The 9499-nt window shown below is 36.8% G+C and overlaps 1 protein-coding gene across 4 annotated transcripts in view; it reads right to left on the bottom strand.

Annotated features, from left to right (window-relative positions):
* Positions 1–9499, bottom strand: part of atg5 (ATG5 autophagy related 5 homolog (S. cerevisiae)) — a 445274-nt gene that overhangs the window by 131749 nt on the left and 304026 nt on the right. The window lies entirely within an intron of this gene.

Here is a 9499-nt window from a genome sequence, read left to right as displayed (position 1 = left end):
AGAAGAAGAATGCTAGGTTAACATAGATGAATGGATGGGTCTCTGAGTGATTAATTATTGAGCAAAGATATTTTTATTCCAAAAGGAAGGAAGGAAGGATGCAGCAAAAAAAGGCACATGGAAAAAAACAGTATTGTACAAGTGTGTACAATGTAATAGTTGTCAGTCAATAAACTGGGTTACTCAGTTTGCACTAAAAATAATTTGACGGTGGGCACCAGCAGCGGCTGTTACAAGAAAACATGTCATCTCCTGCACTGCACATTTAGTACTGCTATTATTTATTTTAGCATTTAGTGTGGTCATTATGAATATTACTGGAACCAAACCAACACGATAAGTCAAAATATTTGCAAAGTTTCTTTTTCAGGCCTGTCGGCTGAAGATTTCCAGAGACTCTTCCAGTGCAATTTCTTGTTTCTTGTTATGCTGAAATTTTTCTCAGCAGAACATTTTCTCAGAACAGTCTTATGCTTGGTTTGGAAAGGCTATTAAGGCTACTATATATATTTTTTATGTTCATTGTGTGTAACTGGAAAACAATTTCTCTACTTGAAGAATAAAAACCAAACGTGCTTATTTTAGATTTTATATTAATTATACAAGAACACAGCATGTGAAACTTGATCATGAGTGGCAGCTTTCTAAAAAAAATTCCCACAGCAGAATCCAAATAGGTCTTTGCCATATTTGTATTTGCTCCAATTTCTGTCTGTTTGGTGGTACTTCCTCTTGCTGTTAGTCATGCGTGTATATACATGAATGTGTCTTATGACTCCTATACTCATACTGTTGTCTAGCACATATCTAGACAGTGAATTAAATATAGGAGCATCCCGTGCAGCTGAGATGTCCAGTGATACATGTCCATGTTGCTGCAAGTTAATCAGACGTATAATCATGTCTCCATGAACTATAAGACATTGTTCAATGGAGAGGCCTTGCTAACACAACCGCCAGCACTAACATTATCACAACTGCTATTACAAGTGCAGTCTCTTCATACAGAATTATTTATAATACGTCAATGGTTATTCATGCATATCATTACATATCAGTCTATCATGTTTTTGTGATCTGGACAAATATATATTTATGCCACCTTGAACTTGAAACATACCAAGGTTTTGCAGGCAGTGAAACTTTAAGATGCTAACATGACATTGTGGTGCAGAGCTATGAACAATAAATGACAGGACTACCTTGTCTTGTATTTATGTAAATTTAAATCTTTATTGGTTCCTTAATTCCCTCATCAGTAGTGGCTATTTTATGCATGTCCTTGCTATATACAAAACATTGATCCAGCACAACATGAAGTTTCAGCAATTTGAAGTAAATCAGACAAGCATGTATTATGCTTTCCTGCAGCACTGCAAGGAAACAAAGGAAATTAAGATACCGGTTTGAGTTGTTTAAATCAGACTCCTGTTGTCTCATGTTAGCTTGAGCTTGATGTGATGCTGAAAAGAGACAATTTGTATGTAGAACCACGAGTGTGGATTTTGCTCCCCATAATTTATCTTGCCATTGCATTACTGAGGAATATCTTCAGGTGCTAAAAAACTACAAATGGCCATGAATCCATTTATAAGATGGACAATGACAATGATTTTTCCATCAATATCTAACTCAATAGTATTAAAATCTAATCTAAACTCATTGAATACTGGAAGTAAATGAAGTTCCCTCTAATTCCGTTTGCCACTCTGAGATGAAAACATCAAACTTGATGGCGTGTTAGGCCTGTAGAACTAATTTTATTGATAGCGTTAGATGAAGCCACAGTGAAGCCACTACAAATACACAAAAATATACTAAATGGCAAAACAAGGTGGGACAATTAAAAAAATAGACATGAATTACCTTGTTATTACTATTGTTATTACTCTTGTTAAAGTTACATGTCATTGTTAGATATCTAGCTAAAAGCTGCTGATAGTGGATTGCAAGTCCACAGTGCACATTTTTTACATTATTTGGCCTGATTGTGATATACTTTTATATTTTGATCTTTCTTGATAGATTTAAAATATGACTTTTGGTTTAAATAAATGAATTCTCCAAGATGTTTGTAAATTTCTGCGATGTTTAGCATCTTTTTTCATGAGTAGGTTCAGAGTTGTATTCTGTTTTGTTTGAATTATTTATCAAGTGATATTATTCTAACCACTTATGAAAATAGATCATTGCAAAAACAAGTTTTGAATACATGACACCAGCATGTATTAGACTCCTAAGGTTTAAAAAATATATTACATGACTGATTTTAACCCACTGGGACAGTTTAGTTAGAGGGAAACTATGAATATCAAAAGGCAAAAATTTAAATGAGCAGAGTTTGTTCAGCATTTACAATTTCAAAGGCTTTATGAAAAAATCAATATGCAATCGGAGACGGTATCATACAGTGCACAAATGCAGCTATCGCTCTCTCCTTTGCTGCTTCAGTTCTCCTCAAGGTCAAGAACAATCTTGGGTGCTGTGCTAAGATTCCTGTTGTGTTAAGATCTCTAGTATGTTAAGTGCAGTGCAGGCAAGCAGCTCTAGGCAATGACTTTCATCACTGACAGCTCACTATCTAACTGATCGATATTTTAACTGATGAAACATCTGCTCACTGGATTTCACCAGGCTGGAGAGTGCATCTTAAGCCTTTGTAAGACTCTTTCTTCCAAAGGTTCCTCTTTGGCACTTTAGATAATGAGATTCATGAACGGGCGGTATTTTGATTGATCCACCATGCAGCACTCAACCCCCATCTTAGTATCAGGGAGCATACCATCATACAGCAGGTCATGACCTGTGTGTAAATGTATGTGTTTGAGCAGATTGATTTATACAGGTATTCCTTACTAAAATGGTTACCTAGCAGTCCGTATAGCTCTGTTTTTTCTTCTTGAGTGCTAAAACAATCTATTAATATCTCCACATGGTGCTGATGCTGAGAATGCTTTTCTGCATTTATGACTTTTTCTCATGTGACCACTTGGCAGCCATTTTTTGTTCTAGTCTGACTCTTTGTTTTGAACAGTGAAAAGTACTCTGAGGCCCAGCTCAGCAGTAAATTCCTCTTGTCTTCCGTTTTTTTCTCCTCCTATTAGGTCACATCTGTTTCCCATCTCAGCACATACTCACAACCCACCGCAAAACTGGAAACAGCTTACCTCCCAGAATCCTCTGCAAGTCATATGATCTTGACTCACCCCATCACGGGATAGGGTTGGGTTTTGTCATTACAAAAACTGAACTGGCTCTGTAAGAGCAAGAAATAGCCTTACATCACAGTGTTTAGGTACTGCACAGTAAGCTGAGTGACATCTCATTTTCTATATGCATGTATATGGCAGATTATATGCCCCGAATGCTGTTATTTGTTGAAAACCATTGCATTTGAGCACCATAGAAAATCAGGCTTCATTCAGACTCTTTTCCCCTGGCAATCTAGTGAGAAAGCCCAAGAGGCTTTAAATTCTCATCTGAACTGTGTCCACTTTTCATTGACCAGTTCAGAGATTAATGCCGCAGACACCAAAGAGGTTTTAAAGGCTTGTTTTGATTCCAACAGATTAGACAGTGTTGTCTTTTTTCATTCCAAGCTCAAATTGTTTATAGCAGGGGGAAAAAAACCCATTACGTGTATACTGAGTTGTTGTTGTCTGAGCCATGCATGTCCTGATTTCTCTATGAAAATACGAGTGTCTGTGTTTTACATTAAAAATGAAGAGGAAACGTTTGTCATGACCTGAAAGCTGCCATTCAGCTTTGCTGTATAATTCTGTCTAGAAATAAGAGTAGTTGCCTGAAGCCAGGTGCATCTTTGTGTTACTGATACTATTCCTCTAGAATTGTCAAATTTGTCTAAGGTATTTCTGAAAATTTGTTTCTGATGGATTTTCAGTACCTAAAGTGAAGACAAGACTTCAGGAAGTTACTGCTTTTGGTCACAAAATAAAATCTTTTCATGCTTACGTTTTTAGAATTCGTCAATTAGTAAATGAGTAAATATTAAAGCTGTTGGTCTGCATGTTTTGCTACTTATGACTGTATGATAGCTTCCTGCTATAATAGTCCCCATTTCTGTTTCTGAATTTGATCCCTTTTTTTATGTAAATAAGGCTTTTTATGTCACCAACAACAGAGCTTAGTGTGATTCTTCTGATCAGAAGAGTCACATACTGGCAACTATAATAATAGGAATAATTTTCCAAGAGTGTTAAATCAAATTTCCCGTATTACATGTTGCAAATGAAAGAAGCCGATATGTTTCAGCACAATCTGTATAGCTCATGCAACACACTGAAAGATAATAGCAAAGTAGTGGGAACAAATTAGTGCCACCTGGTGGCTTCTTGCGCCTCCTGTCAGATTACAGTAAATTTAACATCGTAAAGTGGACATATAATCATATATACCAAAATGATAAATTTCATATTTTTTCAAGCTCCATTTCTTTTATCATAGCTTATGTCCAATTCAGGCAAAGCTGACACACTGGCACAGCTGATATGTATCTGAGAGCATGTCATGAGAGACATTTTCCATTGAATGTCAATTCAGTGTTCAAACAAAGTAAATTCATAAGGTACTTCCAAAAGCAGCACTGAGAGGGATGTGTGCAGCAATGAGCGACACATACAGTATGTGATGCAATAAAGCAGCCAGGAGCCACTGGGGCTTTGTGCTAATACCATATTACTCCTAAGGATATAATATCCACGATGACCTTCAGTTTCATTTGTATTTCAGTAACTTGCCTTCTGGGGAAAGCAATTATTTTTTACTGTTGAGTAGCTTTTACTATTGTTATTTGTCCCTATTTCTTCTAGGATAATCCTTTTTGTTAGTACCAACATTCAAGATGGATATTTGCCAAATTTAGAAACAAAATGACCAATAAATAAAAAAACAAAAAATCTCACAGTTTATAAAACAGAGCTCACACTCGGCCAGCCAGTGATGCTGGTTCACTGATGTCTGAGTTTAGCACATTTATCTGATCATTTCTGATCTGAACTCTGTTACGCCCTCTCTTCAGCTCATTTGAGTTCATTTCAGAGTATAAAATAAATATTCTCTTCCATGAAATAAATCAGATCAAATTTCAACTTTTTGATTTCAGCTCAGATCGTATGCCAGAATCATTATTTAATATCTATTCTGGTAGAAAACGTTGCTCTTGTTTGCTGCAGTGTTCTAAGAGACTCTAAAATGGTTTTTGGACCTGTTTTTGTAGCTTCGTAATTATATCAAGATAAACTCAGCACTGTTGTCAGAAGAATCAACATGCAATCAGCACGTAATTTGAATAAACTACTGCCTCTGCTGTTCAAATAAAAATATGTAGCAACAACCTGTATCATCAGCAAGGTTAAAAAGGTCCCCAAAGAACTTGTGTAGAATGCAAAATGAGGTTGAGCTAACCAACATGTATTCAGTAGGTTAATTAGATGAATTACCCTAGAGCAGCTCTAGGGGTTGTTTTGGCAGCAAAGTCACTGTGGAAAAGAAAACAGAACAAGCAACAGAAAACAGACAAAAACACACAGTAGAACTACACGATTCACTGAATCACGGGTAGATTCCCTGGGGGTGGCTTTTGGCCATGTCTTAAAAAAATGTTCTTCATAAAACTGTTGTGAAGTTACTGTGGCTGAGGTAAAATTGTATAAACTGATGAAATCCACAACTTTGTTTCATGACAGGTGAATGGATTTAGCCAACTTTGCTCACCTGATATTGGTTAGAAAGTCACTACCACTGTCCACATGGTGCATTTCACACACACAAAAACAAACTAATTCTGCTAATACAAGAGTTTTAGTCAGTCAAAATACATATTAATAGTTAACTATTGCAATAAAAATGCAAGAACAAGAGCACTTTAATTGGGACAGTGATTCAAATTACTTAACACGACAAGCAGGTAACTAGCTGCCAGAGCCACCAGTTACTCAAAGCAACCAGGCAAACAGTTTATTGTGTAAGGCTTAATTTGTGCTCTAGAGTTAGGCACTTTGATATTAGAGTCTATGGGGAAGGGCTACATTGCATTCCCATTGCCTTGAAATGAGAAATTGCAGTTTTGACACTTCTAGACTAATTTTTCATGTTAATGGTTGACATTTTAAAGCATCATCAATAAGCATAACTCAGTAAAGACTGCACATCATGGGGCAATGTGGTGATAGGTTTGATAAATAATGGCAGCTTTATACCTGTATGGACCATTAATCCAAAAACAAAGAACAAAAGAGCATGCATTTATTTCCTAATGCCATCATTTGAGCTTATAAACAACACTAAGTGGTAAAAGAGCCGATTATAATGAGAAATGTCAAGGATAACAGCAAGATTTAAGGGAAGTTACATTTTGCCAAAAGCTTATAATAAAATATAAACAAAAATATTTCATCTTATGTCAACTTCTAGAAAACTTTGACTGTCTTAATTTATTCATTCCCTTTTTACAAATTTGAAATCCATATAAAATTTAATAAAAAAATAAATAAAATAAATTGCAGAACACTTTTGCTTTATTTTTAAAGCATCACCTCGCTTTGAAGCTTTCCTTTCTGCATCTTCATCATATACCCATGAGTAAATTATCAAAGAATCTCGCCATAAGCTGGCAGAAAAACAAAGTCATTCACGATTCCTGGCATCTAATCTCTTTACATGGCCTGGTTGCTGTGCATCTGTGCAGTCCGTTGATGCACACATGTGCTCCGATGTTTAAAGGATTAGTATTTATTCTAAGCAGAGAAACCCCCCCATATCACGCACACGGAATTGAAAGCCCATTTCACAAACAACCTGCCAGCACACATTCATAATTTTTCCAATGGTTGATCTGTCACGTGCCGATCCATCTCCAAGTTCGCTCTTCAGGGATTAGCAGCCCACACGAGGCTTTAAAGTGCTGCAGTGGCTTACACTTCTGTCCTTTAATTTATATTTTTAGGGTAGGGTTAGGCAAAAATTGCTGATGTGCAGAAATTAAATGTGATCAAAGCTTCTAGCTTAAGTGACACCCTCTTTATAGTAGTGCCAATATGTTAACCCTGAAGAATGTTTGAGCACTCAGCATTAGTCGGACTCTCAGCTGATGCCTCAACGTGGATTAAAATACTAAAAGATCTATTTGTGCTTGTTTACTTTGGTCTGTGAAACAGCATAAGTGTCACCTTTGAAATCAGTTGATGGTTCATCACAGCTTTCATTCAAAGACACAGATTTACATCAGAAGGTTTAGAGAGGTTAATGAAAAAAAGCATCAAGACTTCAAAAAGATGCATTTTTGAAAAAGGTTTCATTGAATATCAGAAAAAGGGGATTTAAAACTCCATTTAAAACGCCACCCTTTGTGAGAGACCGTCTGGAAAAATAAACAGTTTGATTGTTGAAGGTTTTGAATGTAGATCGTGAACATGTGTAAGGGTAGTGATAAGAAATACGCTGCATTTGCCTTAGCCTTTTTCAAAAAAGACCCATTTATTATAAAGATGACCCATTAAGGAATAAATAAATGATCCTCACATAGTATCCATGGTTATAAGAAGAGACGCAGTCTGTGGATGGCAGCAGGGAGACCAGATGTCGCTGGCAGCCATTATAAAAAGGATAATCACTTGAGAAGCCTTGCTTCCTCTTCAACAACCTGATAGAGGTTCCTGTTGGCTAACTGTGCTGAGGCATTTAATTAAGCATCATATCAGCCAGTCAGCACTGTGGATGAAGCTTTAATAAGCACATGGGTCACCCTCCTAAGGATTTTTAATGTTATTAGTTACTTCATTGATCTTCCAATCCAGTGTGTACCAACAAATCAAACAGAGATGGCTGCTCTCATACACAAACAAGCTCACAACAGAAAGGAAAACAGAGAAGGGCGATCAGGGGTAACCAGCCCTACAAATTATTCTCCTCACATGCAAATGGACACGATGGACGTCAGCTGTTTGTTTTTGTCTGGCAAACCACATGCTGTTGAGAATCTGGTCACGTTTCTGCTTAATCATCCAGAGCCTGCTCTTGACAAATTACCCTAATATAGAGGACTAGGGGTGAGAGCAAATTGGGTTTATAGGTACAATTCAATGCCAAGGAACTGATGTACAATTTTCAGTTGATATTTATAATAACGTGCATTTGGAATTGACTGTCTAAAGAGGAACGGGCGTATCTATTGAACAGTCACATGCCTTTCTTTATCAGTGTTGCTGTTATTTGCAGGATTTCCACAGAAGTTTGCCCCGAGGGGCCAAAGGTCAGGCTTCATGATTCCTCTCTCCTAATTAGCTCTACTTCCCATTGCGCATCTCATCTGATGTTGAGCCTTCTTGGGGATTTTATTCTAATTAAACCCCGGTGAACAGAATACCACCGCCATTCAAAAACACAGATGGATGTGTCTTCATTTGTAGAATGCCAGTTCACCTTCAGGCAACACTGTCCCTTCAGTATACCATTATTGATGAGCTGTCTTCTTGGATTACGGCGTCCAAAACAATCTCTAGAATACAAGTTAACTGAGCGCTCCTGCAACGATGCTCTCATTGTTTTGGCCACATCCTCTCTAGATTGCTTGCGTCTACAAGCTCCCTTCGATTATTTCAACAGCACATACCAAACATTCCCGTATGCTGAGTGTTGTAAGACTTCTCTTAAACCTACCTGGATATGAACTGCTGACTTGTCCATCAAGAGCAGCCACCGGTCTGGCAGATGGTCTGTTTTTGCTGCAGGGAACTGAGGAAGGATGCCCTGCTCTAATCACTGAGCCAGAGGCCAATGGATGAGGATTAATTAAAATGGAAAGTGAGGCTAAGCCCCAGTCAGACTCCTTTTGGGAGCTATAACCGAGAACTTCAAGCTTCATGAAAATCTGCTTACTGTCTGAAAAAAACAATTTTAGTGCTTCGAGGAAACTAAAGCACAGACTTTATTCAAAACTTTGATACAGCTGTTCTATTACTAATAATCTGCTACATAAATTGGTCATATTATGTCTTAATCAGTATGATAAAGTGTCTACACAATGACACCAAGTACCTTAAAACCTTAAAAGTTAAAGGTATCTGTTTCTGTATTTTGGTTTTTTTATGTTTACATAAAAGCAATAGATGAAGGTAAAGGAGACTAAAAGAATTTCAGCAGGTGCAATGTTTATTTATGGCACTAAATTAAAAGCCCAAAGACTATTAAATCAAACTTCAGCTGCTTGTCTTGTGTTCTTTACTGTAAACAAATGAAAGTCTACTGTTATAAATAAGAAAAAGTGTAAAATATACAGCTTATAGTGGCCTTTGAATGACTTTACAATGAAAAATCAAATAAAAGTTATATTGAGTTCATAAAGTATATGAACTAACTGTATTCTTTTTATTTAGGTATACACACACACACACAAGAGTGATGAGTTGCAGAATTATTAAATTTACTACATTTCACACAAAAGTTTAACTGCCCAGATGACCTTATGGTTGCATATCATATC

This window comes from Neolamprologus multifasciatus, chromosome 11 (assembly GCF_963576455.1).
Source record: "Neolamprologus multifasciatus chromosome 11, fNeoMul1.2, whole genome shotgun sequence".
NCBI classification, from domain to species: domain Eukaryota; kingdom Metazoa; phylum Chordata; class Actinopteri; order Cichliformes; family Cichlidae; genus Neolamprologus; species Neolamprologus multifasciatus.
The sequence above is the reverse complement of the archived record's forward strand: the minus strand, read 5'-3'. Positions and strand labels throughout refer to the sequence as shown.